The sequence below is a fragment of the Equus asinus genome, chromosome 8 (genome assembly GCF_041296235.1).
Source record: "Equus asinus isolate D_3611 breed Donkey chromosome 8, EquAss-T2T_v2, whole genome shotgun sequence".
In the NCBI taxonomy this organism is placed as follows: Eukaryota; Metazoa; Chordata; class Mammalia; order Perissodactyla; family Equidae; genus Equus; species Equus asinus.
In genome coordinates, this window is record NC_091797.1 from 99,391,734 (window position 1) to 99,404,222 (window position 12,489).

The window sequence follows — 12,489 nt, forward strand, 5'->3', positions numbered from 1 at the left end:
AGGTTTGAACACTGGACTAAGTAGGATCCCAGGTCACTATGAAGCCATACTTAGTTATCTACTTAACCACAGTGACAAAGAATTCTAAAGCAAATATAGGAGATAACATGATTGTAAAAAGTACTTCAGCTTTTTCAACAGTGAGAAGATTTGGTTCTCTTAATTAGTCAAGGACATGATAAAGTCAACATAACGCACGGGAAATTATTTCGATGAGACACAGAATCTTAGTTTCCTAGGTTAGTTACTCAAAGGGTAAAGAAAACCCTTTACAATTTCTTATTAAGAGCAGACAGTAGTCCAAGGGAACTTTGTTTTAGGAGAGAAAAACCAAACTCTAGTTGGCATTCATGTACTAAAATACTACAGCTCATTTGAAAGAAAACCTTATAAGTAAATCCATCCAGCTAGCCAAGTTTGACCACATAATATAAAATTCCTTTTCTGCAAACCTTCCACAACTTTCTATATCCATTTAGGTTTTGTCCTACTCTTTGTGTCTTTCTCTGCTCTTTCTCTGCAAAGACCAGTCATTTTTCTTCGGGGCAAAATTACTCTCCTATGACTAAGGAAATCTGAGTAAGAGAGTGTCTTAAACCAATCAGTTTAAGACTCAAAGCTTACGGGTCACACATGTCAGCTGACACAGCCAGGTGTATCAGCTCGTGGCAACAAGAGAGACCACAAAGCTGTGGAACTGCAGGGTGTCTCCCCAGAGAGGGGAAAGATAGACCTATTACAGGATTTGAGGTAAAGGTGGAGTTGAGGGCTTTAAATGAAGCAGGATTTTGATAGGCTCAAAGCAAATCAGGACTGTGTGTGTTTCATTTTCCTTTTGTATCGATTTCTAACTGAGACAACTAGAGAGCTGCGTGAAAAGAATAAAGTTGAAGTCTGTTATGGACTGAAGGTTTGTGGCCCCCAAATCCATATGTTGAAACCCTACTCCCCAAAGGGATGGCATTAGGAGGTGGGGCCTCTGGGAGGTGATTAGGGTCAGATGAGGTCATGAAGGTGGGGCCCTCAGGAATGGGATTAGCGCCCTTATGAGAGTCCAAAGAAAGCCTGCTTCCTTTCTGTTCCCTGCCACGTGAGGATACAACAGACGTCAGCAGTTTGCAAGCCAGGACGAACGCACCTGCCAGACTTGATCCTGCTGGCACCCTAGCCCCGACTTCCAGCTTCCAGAACCGCAGAGAAGCTGCTGTTGTTTCAGCTGTGCAGCCTGTTGTCCTTGTCACAGCTGCCTGAACTGAGGCAGACGCCTAAGTCACAGCACACACCAGACTGAGCTCCAATGGATCCAAACCTAAATGTAAGAGCTAACACTGTAAAAGTCTTAGAAGGAAACTTAGCATTAAATCTTTGTGACCCTGGCTCAGGCAATGGTTTCTTAAATATGACACCAAACCCACAAGCAACAAAAGAAAAAATGGATAAATTGGGCCTCACCAAAATTAAAACTGTTTACACATCAGAGGACACTATCAAAAAAGTAAAAAGATTGGGGCCTGCCTGGTGGTGTGGTGGTTAAGTTTGTGTGCTCTGCTTTGGTGGCCCAGGGTTCGAGAGTTTGGATCCTGGGTGTGGACATACACACCACTCATCATGCCATGTTGTGGAGGCATCTCACATGCAAAATAGAGGAAGATTGGCACAGACATTAGCTTGTGGTCAATCTTCCTCACCAAAAAAAAACAAAAAGTAAAAAGAAAATTCACAGCATGGCAGAATGGGAGAAAATATTTTCAAATTATATGTCTGATAAGGGTCTATTATCTAGAATATATAAAGAACTCTTACAACTCAACAACAAAAAGGCAAACAGCCCAATTGAAAAATGGGCAAAGACCTAGCATAAACATCCCCCCCAAAGAAGACATAAAATGACCAATGAGTGCATGAGAGGATGCTCAGCATCCTTAGTCATCAGGGAGATGAAGTGAGAACTACGGGCGAGGGTGCTCCACACCCGGTAGGACGGCTAGAACCAAACAGTCAGATAATAACAAGTGTTGGTGAGGATGTAGAGAAATTGGAACCCTTGTGCATTGCTGGTGGAAATGTGAAATGGTGAATTTTACCTCAATAAAAATAAATTGGGGGGGCCGGCTCCGTGGCCGAGCGGTTAAGTTTGTGCGCTCCGCTTCGGCAGTCCAGGGTTTCACCAGTTCGGATCCTGGGTGCAGACTTGGCATTGCTCATCAGGCCACACTGAGGTGGCGTCCCACATGCCACAACTAGAAGGACCCACAACTAAAAATACACAACTATGTACTGGGGGGATTTGGGGAGAAAAACTAGAAAAAGAAAAAAAAAGATTGACAAGAGTTGTTAGCTCAGGAACCAATCTTTTAAAAAAAAAAATTGATTTCTAAATGTTCCCCTTAACTAGGCGAGAAATTTCGCATACTCTCACGTCCTGTGGTCTCCCTCTGATGAATCCTGTTGTTGCTTCTTCCAAAAGTGTTTCCATGCAGACCTTGGGTGTCAAAGCTTTTGAGGCCTTTATGATTGAGACTGATTCTATTATGCCAAATATTATGCTCTCTCATTAGTGAAAACTTGGCTCGATATGAAAGGCTGTGCTTCACTTTTTTCCTCTTGATTACGTTGAAAATGTTTCTCTGTTTTCTTGCTGCGTTCAGAGACGTGCTGTCAGTCTGATTCTTGTTCCCTTGTAGGTAAGCTTTTTCACTCTTGAAACTTTTAGACTTTTTTCATATTTTTCTTTTTATCCTTAATTTTACCACATGTCTTGGTGCGGGTTTTTCTTATCTCTCCGTGGGCTGTTTCAATCTGAGGTCCTTCATCTTTCTTTAATTGTGGTACATTTATCTCCACTATTTCCTCAAATAATTGTTCCTCTCCAGTTTTTCCTCTCCTTTTATATCTCCTGCCATCTATCTGGCTGTTGCCCTTCCTACTTCTGTCCTCCCCCTGGCATTTTCACCTTAGTAAACAACTCCACCAGCACGTCAGCTGCCCATTTGATGACCTGGGATCACCCTCGCATCCTCTCTCCTGCCCCACAGTCCGCCTCCCGTCAAGGTTCACCAACACATCCCACAAACGCAGATAAGGTTGCAAACAGTGATCTGCAAAACGCTGTCTTCTGGAGGACACAGCTTGCTTTCTTTTTTTTAACTTTTAGAAATTTCAATCTAATTGACATACAACATTATATTAGTTTCGGTTGTACAACATAATGATTCGATATTTGAGTATATTGCAAAATGATCACCACAGTAAGGCCACTTCACATCCATCACCACACATAGTTACAATTTTTTTTCTTGTGATGAGAACTTTTAAGATCTACTCTCCTAGCAGCTTTCAAACATGTGGTACAGTATGGTTAAGTATTGTCACCATGCTGTGACAGCTTTCTTCTTAGAGCTCACCACTGTTTGAGTGCTTCCTTGAATTTTTAAGTTGCAAAAATTATAACAATATATTTGGAAACACCTTTAAAATGTTAAAGCAAATAATGAAATATAATTGTGAAATGTATTTGAAACCTAGGTTTTTCTCTAAAATGACCCATACTGAATAAAGAATATCAAAGTAACCATTGTTCCCAAAAGAGCCTTCATTTGAGTTTAAATACAAGAATGTTGAACATGATCAAAAGTCTTTGAAAAGTAACTACAAATATTACAATTACATATGAGGCGAACATAAAGATGTTAATATTATAAAAGAAAATTGACAATAAAATCAGATATTTAAGTGTGCAAAATGTGTTTTTGTCCTCTTCATACCACTGATGAGGAGAAAATCCAGCTTGCTATTGGTCGCCCCAGGATGCTCCTTCCAGGCCCTGTAGAGTCATCTCAAATTGAGTGTTCTTAACAGACACCCTTGGCTTTGAGGACACAGGTGTTCCACGGCAGGACCTAGTGTCTGAGTTTCAGTCTGGCAGCTTTGAACTTGGAAATCCTCTTGGAGTTTCTTCTGGCCCTTCTGAGACGGCATCTTTTTTCTCTGGACGGCCAGGTGGTGGCTGAGCACCAGTGGTTGGGTGTGGCGTCGGGGAGGGAAGTAAAAACTCTTTTCCCACCGCAGTGCCAGGAAAAGCCTCTACTGTTCCTGGTGAGAATGAGAACTCCTGCTGAGAATGTCCTTGTTCTTCCTTCTCTAAAGAGGCTTTGTCAGCCTCTCCGCAAATGGCTTTTTCATAGTCAGGATTCCTAAAACCCTTGTGTCATCGTGCCCAGCCTCTCTCTCCAGCACCACCACATCCAAGAGTCTTTCTGCATCCCGACTTCAACATGGATGTCTCTGAGGCCATGCCCCTCATTCACAGCACCAGCAAATATTCTGTCAGTATCTGCTGGTGTTCGGATCATCAGGCGTTCTGGGGCCAAAGTGGCCATCTCCAGGGCCATGTCTGGTTCCTTCTTTCTGTTCATGAAAAGCTAATGTGGTTTTTCTCTATTTCATTGGACTTTCTTTAGTTCAATGCTGTGGGAAAAATAGACTGCAGGTGAAGGCTCCTCTTCCTCTCCTGAACCGCCATCGTGACAGTGGTCTGGGTGTGGATGATGCTCAGAACCATTCACCTGACCTCGCCTTTGACCTTGCACCAATTTTGACTGTGAAATCTCCTTAGGGAACTGCCCTCAGTGGGCGGTCCATAGGCTGGTCTGAGATGTCATCTTTCTCCTCTCCATCTGCGGCGTCTCTCCTGCTCAGTGCTCCCCTCACCCAGCAGGTTTTCCTGTCTCTCCAGCTCTTCTAGCCGAGCCCACAGTTCCTCGTCAGTAAGAAAATCACTCCTGGACTTTACATCATCTCCAAAACATGAAGTGTTGGGTTTTGAATGTGGTTCCTATGCAATTTGGGTTTTCTTTTCAATTCAGAGTCATTTGGAACACAATTCTCTTATGTCAACAAAATCGCCTGCCCTGTCACACCGTCCCTGTACATCTGCGGGAACACAACTTTAGCTTCAGAGTTTTTCAGCACCTTTCTTAGGTCATCCAGTGCTTTCCTCGCTCATTCCTTCCTACGCTCTTACCAGATCCACCGCTGGCTTTGCAGAGCACTGGCAAAACCAGCTGTGCCCGAGTAGGACAGTGGTTTTGTTGGTTTCAACGTCTTCCCGGCATGGAGACAAGAAGCCCAACTGGCACCCTGACCTCGTAAGACAGCTCATCAGGCAAGGCCCGGAGTTGTTACTGAGGGTGGCACAGTCACTCTGTACCTGTCGCCAGGGCGAGATTTCCTCTCGGCAACTAGAGACCATCTTTCCCTGTTCTTGGAGCCTCGCAGCCTATCAGGCACCAGCTGCCTGGAGGCGGCCGAGCAGGCGGGGCTGAGGGGCAGACGCTGCGGCTCCACGGCTTCTGCACGTGTGCAGTGCTCGGACCTGCTCAGGCCCGGGCCTCGGAGTCCAGGAACCTGAAGTGCCGGCTTCCTCCAGCAGGGGGCGGTGCTTGTCGGATGGTTTCTCCAGTCAGCCTTCACAGCCCCTCAGGAAAACCCTGTCAAAAGAGAAATCACTCGGGAGATGGATGGTGGGGATGGTTGCACAACAGTGTGAGTGTAATTAATGCCACTGAACTGTGCACTTATAAATGGTTAAGATAGTCAATTTTACGTTCTGTGTATTTCACCAGGACAAAAACATACATAAATCAGTCTCACTTAGGGTAAGTATCATAAGAACTTTGCTGTCAGGGCTGTGATTTTGCTGGAACAACTTCTCAAGGTTCTAACTAAACAAAATAAAACACAATATCCATTTTACACCCATGTTTATAGTAGCATTATTCACAATAGCCAAAAAGTGGAAGCAACCCAAGTGTCCATTGACCAATAATGGATAAATAAAATGTGGTATATCCATACAACAGAATATTATTCAGGGGGCCGGCACAGTGGCACAGTGGTTAAGTTCGCATGTTCCACTTCAGCGGCCCGGGGTTCACTGGTTCAGATCCTGGGTGTGGACATGGCACTGCTTGGCACACCATGCTGTGGCAGGTGTCCCACATATAAAGTGGAAGAAGATGGGCATGGATGTTAGCTCAGGGCCAGTCTTCCTCAGCAAAAAGAGGAGGATTGGTAGCAAATGTTAGCTCAGGGCTAATCTTCCTCAAAAAAAAGAATATTATTCAGCCTTAGAAAGCAAGGAAATTCTGACACATGTTACAACACGGATAAACTTTGAGGATATTATGCTAAATGAACTAAGCCAGTCACAAAATGACAAATGCTGTGTGATTCCACTAATTTGAGCTACCTATGTTACTGAACACAAACACAGGTTCGTTTACCTGCTGCACAAGAAGGGCCAAAAATCAGAACGCCAGGCTTGTGGCAAGGAAAGAAGTTTATTTCGGTGATGTCAGCCCAGAGATGGCAATAAGCACTCAGATCGTCTCCTCGAAAGACACGAGTTAAGGGAGTTTAAAGGAGTTTAAAGGTGATGAATGTGACTACTTGCAGGGAGAGGGGTGGTGGTGTCGATGAAAATAATCCATAACCAATCTATAAATGAAAATTTGGGAGAGTTTATTCTGAGCTGAAATCTGAGGACCATGGCCCAGGGCCTTTCTTCCCGAAGGAAGAAAGGGCACCAAAGAAGTGAAGTGTACAGAATGGTTATATCCCCCCAAACAGAATGTTTCACATATGATTGACATGTCCCTCCCACAATAGTCACAAGATTGCCCTGTTGGCACAGCGCTTGATGGACACAGCAGGGAGTGGGTCTGCTAGCTCGGCTGGCACAGCAGGAGGCAAGTCTATAGTCTCGAGCTGGGTGGTCACAGGTGAGCGCAGCAATCAGTTCCTAGACTAAGGAAAGATGCTTAATCCTTAAGGAAATGCCAATGTTGGGGGGGGAGGGAAGTTGCACCTTTATCTCAAGGCCTTTGTTCTTGCCATAGGGAATCTCTAAAGCAGATATACAGTGCATGCTCAATGGCCATGGTTAGGCCCTTTTGGAAAGACAAGGTCAGGCCGAATTAGGTTTACACCAAATGGCTTCCTCATATACTCCAATATATCCTATTACTTGCCATTTTTATTTGTCAGTGGGATGAGGGAATCTGCAGGTGAGTGTGCTTGGTTGTCTGGCTCCATGATGGATGGTGGATTCCGACACCAGGAAGCTGAGGAGTTGGGGTCGGGGAAACCTTAGTTTCTTGTATTCTCTGGACATCAATTTTCCTGCAATAAACTTCAAGGACCCATAATTAGCCAAGACATCAGTTTGAGACTGCCTGGGCTCTAACAGTTTGTAGCTGTGTGAGGGGGAGGTCAGTGCTCTAATCTCCACCCTCTTTCCTGCATCTGTGAAGCTCAGGGGCACAAAGGTTAAAGAAACCAATATTCACATATGGATGGAACTAAAGAAGCAGGGAAGGGCGGGGGATAAGGAGGGCGGGTGTTGGATGACCTCAGACCATAGGGCACCTCTCTGTAGGCAAAAGTTTCGGATCTGCTGCATGTGACATTCCTGAGGAACCTAAGAAACATTAGTTATTTTCTTATCAGGGGAGAAGGAACAGTTTGGAGAGAGGACCTGAATCTTCTGCTAACAAGACATTCTCTCTGCTGGTTCCTGACGGACTGCTGCTGAGTTGCCCGCGTGCGGTTCTAAGTGTTTTTCCAAGGCTCGCAGCGAGACTGTGAAAATAGGACGACGTGGGTTCTGGACATGGAGGCTCTCATGCTCATTTGGTCTCATTGCGATTTATAGAAAATATATATTTGGTCTTTGTCTGGTTCTTGGCACAGAGCTCCCCAAACCCTTGGAATTTCCTACGTGGTGATTAGAGCTATAAAGGTATCTTTTGTTATTCCTAACAAGACCTGTGCAACCACACCTGCGTTTATGTTAATGAGGTAACTTTTGGCGAGCCCTTAGGTCACCTAAGGGAGGGGCTGCTTGCCAGGAGTGGACCATGTGATTAGAGGGTTGGAGCTTTCAGCGTCACCGCCCACCCCGCCTTGGAGAGGGGTGAGGGGCTGGGGATTGGCCAGTGGCCAGTGATTTAATCAATCATGCCTATGTAATGAAGCCTCCATAAAATCCGAAAAGGATGGATTCGGAGAGCTCCCAGGTTGGTGAACACATGCAAGTGCTGAGCGACTGGTACGCAGAGGGCGTGGCAGCGTTACCAGCTCTTAGTCAATATCAGCCCTGATATTGGTTCCCCAGTAGTGAACCCAGCATATATGGGGTTAAAACCAAAAGCACTCATCTCCCTTGTCTGCTTCTTTAGTTACACTCCTATGTAAATATCTGCTTCTTTAACCTCTGACCCCCTGAGCTTTCCCAAATAGAAGTTACAAACCGTTAAAGTCCAAATGGCCTCCAGCTGGGCTCCCACTAAAGCTGCAGCTATCACAGGACCTTGAAGTTCTTTTACAGAGAAATGTATGTCCGGGGACTATCAGGAAACCAAGGCTTCCCAGGCCCGACTCCTCGGCTTCCTGACGTCAGAGTCTCCCTTCCACCATGGAGATAAACAGCTAAGGGCACTCATCTGAGAAATCCTTTGTCTCCTCTGCTGGAAGCAGCCCCAGACACAGGCTGATGGGAAAATGCTGACCAAGAAGGTCGCGGCCCTCCCCTACCTAAAACCCCAAATAAAATCCCCTACCCGTTTCTTAACGGGGAGCTAGCAGTATTTGAGGCACAAGGCCTTGCTTTGCCCCCCTTGCCTGGCAAAGAAAACAAAGCCTTTCCTTTTCCACTCAAAACTCTGTTCCCCTTGCTGGTTTGGCATCAGGTTCAGAAGCTCTGAGCTCCTTCCCACATACCTTGCCTCTTCAGCTGGTCGTTCGTCTGTATCCTATATAATATCCCTTTGAATTGACTGGTAAATGTAAGTAAATATGTCTCTGAGTTCTGTGAGCTGCTGTAGCAAATTAATCGAACCCAAGGAGGGGGTTGTGGGAACCTCTGATTTATAGCTGGTTGGTCAGAAGCACAAGTGACAACCTGGGCTTGCAATTGGCATCCGAAGTAGCGGCAGTCTTGCAGGACTGAGCCCTTAACCTGTGGGATCTGACACTCTCTCCAGGTAGTGTCAGAATTGAGTTAAATTTGTAGGACACCCAGTCAGTGTCTGCTGAGAATTGGAGAATTGCCCCTGGTGTTGGGAAAATACGTGGGAAGGCGGGTACTGGGTGATGAGGATTTTTAGGCTGCTTAATTTTAAAATGGCTTATGATGAGGATTTTTAGGCTGGTTAGTTTTAAAACTACAGATGAGATTCAGGCTCCAAGGAGTGGAATTTGTTTGCCCCTTTGTTGGGAAACATTTACATTTCTAAGGGAAACCTCTATCTGTGAAGATGCCTCCCTCTCTGTGCCAGGAAGAAGGGGGAATGGTCTTATCTCTAGAAGCTCTTAATGGGGAAGGCAAGAACTTGAGTTGGTTGCTGTCTGGCAATCTCATGTAACTGGTTTAGGGTGGTGGCGTCTAACCTTTCTAACCTTTACTTAATCCGATTTGATTCTTGTCTAAAAGTCATGGGATCACCCAATGACCAGACCCCACCTGCACTGATACCATTTTAACTTTTTTTCATGTTCTTTCCTTTGTCTTGTAAAGAGATGAATCATATACCTATGCCTTAAATTTAGCCCTAACCCTCAACTCGGGGCAGCAGCAGGAGCTCTGACTGCCCGTGGGTCCTGTCCCCATGCCAGCGGGGGCAGCAGCAGCGGCTCTGCCTGCCCATGGGCTCTGTCCCCATGCCAGCGGGGGCAGCAGAAGCGGCGGCAGCAGAAGCTCTGACTGCCCATGGGTCCTGTCCCCATTCTATTCCACACTATTCTCTAAATAAAAGAGCACTACTGCCAGACCTTAAGAGTCCAAGAAATCTTTCTTTCGACTCCTCGGCTCACCGACCCCGCATCACTGGGCAGCTGGCTCCCCTTTCAGACAGGACAGGTCTCCCAGTTACCACAATCCTCTTTATTCAACTTGGTTCCCTACTTGGTCATCATAGGCATCTGAGCTTGTATACCCCGGTTTATAAAGGGGGTTAGAGCAAGCCCTGCATCTACCAACCTCACTCACCCATTTCTCAGATTCTGGGTCCTGATGCTTGTCAAAGTCTTGATGAGTGGGATCATGGGGAGCCCAGCCAGGGCCTCAGGGCCACAGGCTCCTGCAGTCTCCAGTCTCTAAGGTTTAGTCCTCAGCTCGGAATGCTGCTTCCTCACTTCTCAGTAGGCAGGAAGCATTGATCTGACTCCTAGTTTTACTTAAGCTGAGAGAGAGAGATCCTTGAATCCCATTGGTATCTAAATACCAGGGAAATGGCATTTGGGAACAAAGAATTTGGCCAACCCAATTCCTTATGGAAAACTGAAGCTTAAGTGAACTCGGGGTATACCCCCTGGGCAGAGAATGTTAGTCTGGACTTCCGCAGTATCTGGACCTCCATCTCACCTGAGGGAGTGAGGGAATCTCTCCCTCCCGGAGCAACTTTAATAAGCCCTAATGAGGTTGACCTGGTTAGGTTAGCATTTGCTAAAAAGAGAAAGTTTTAGCACTTTGCAATCTTTGCCTGCAGTTAAACCTGACTGGATTTGGGAGCATGATTCAAATGTTTGAGGGATTGATGACTTCATTCATTCAAGAAGAAAAATAGGATCTGGCCCGGTGGCTAAGTGGTTAAGTTCACACACTCCACTTTGGTGGCCTGGGGTTGGCCGGTTCAGATCCTGGGCATGGACCTACACGCTCCTCATCAAGCCACGCTATGGTGACATCTCACATAGAAGAACTAGAATGACTTACAACTAGGATATACACTGTGTTCTGGGGATTTGGGGAGAAAAAGAACGAAGATTGGCAACAGATGTTAGTTCAGGGCCAATCTTCCTCACCAAAAAAAAGTATTCATAAAAATAGGAAAAATAATTGTTTAAAAAAAGAGATAAATTCTTAAATTTTTTTCTATTGGTTCCGTCAAAATGTCAGAATGGCCGTGTTAAACAGCAAATAAAGTTGCCCTGTGCCAAGGGTCATACACTCAAATGCCCACATAGATCAGGGAGAAGATGTAAATGGGTAAATATGGCCTGATGCAAAAAAAAAAATTAACCACCAGAAATTTACTGAAATTTATTTTATTAATCTATAGTGTGAACATATAACACATATAAATATCTATGCTGATGATTGTTTAAAATTTGAAGTGGAAAAATAAATTTTAAACAGGAAGCATTTTCCTATTTTTACTTTGATAATTCATTGCTCACTGTGATACCGGCTCAATACAAGTTGACATAAGGGAAGCCATATTGTAGAAAGGAAACCATATTGTAATTTTGAATGACCTTTGATTAACTAGCCCAGAAATGCTCTGTAGATTTTATGGCCCCTCCCAGCTGCTATAAGATGATAACTTTGTTCTTTAGAGTTCCTTAGGGATGTGCTGACCCCCGGACAGAGTCCATGCTGATAGCCATCATCAATGGCAACTGAAAGATCAGGGTATGGAGTGCTGCTCCATTCTCTGATGCATTTCCAGTAAAACAAAAGATCATCAGAAACTAAGACCAGCTGCCTCCCCCACCTGGAGAAGAGCCGCATGTATAACCAGCCTGTAGTCTTTGTTCTGTGAGATGATTCTTTCGGACATGAGTCTGCCATCTTATCCCTTGCTAGCAAGCTGTAATAAAACCCTTTCTCTCCTGTCACCTTGCCTCTTGACTATTGGCATGTCTTGCAGCGGGTAGACAAGCCCCCTTGAGTGGTAACAACTTGATTTGAAATAAGAAACGATTTCATTTTATTTGTTTCATGACAGAAAACTACTGTTTACAAATGTAGGTCCATCCAAATGTTGATAAATTTACTGTGAAATGATTCTCCTGGTGTTTCCTCTCAACATGATCTTTGTGCAGTAGTTGGCACTTTTTTCACAACAATGTGAAACAAATCATTTTCCCCCACTCATGATTTTGCACTAAGAGAACGTTCCTCCCTCTGTTCCTCACCCCCAACCTCAGAGAGGGGGAACCTTCTACCCTTCTTACCTTCCCTCCTCCACCCTGAGACTCTTGGAGATCAGCTTTGGGTCATGCCTGTTCTTAGGAAGATGTTTGATGATATTGGGGATCAGAATTGGCCACCCCAAAATATGTCTCTTTGGCTTATTTTTAGAACAAAAGACTCTGAAAGAAATTTTGACCTTCTCCCTAACTGCCTAAAAGAATTTAAGATACAAGTCCTGTTCCAGGAAGGAGCTAATACCACAAGATAACAATAGTACAATGTAAAATAGGTGTGATAGACAGAAAGGCACCAGCAAGCCCATTTTTATCAAAGTTCTGTCTCTGGGGTCACATTGTCTATAGATGGCCCAGCAAACACTTGTTTATCAAACATTTACATTTCTATCTCATGTAAATTGCCTTCCTCCCCTTTGAAATCCCAAACCGATACCCCCAACATCCTCCTTTGTCTTTAGTTGAAGATGGTATTTAAAGTGGTGGCTTTGGCCATTC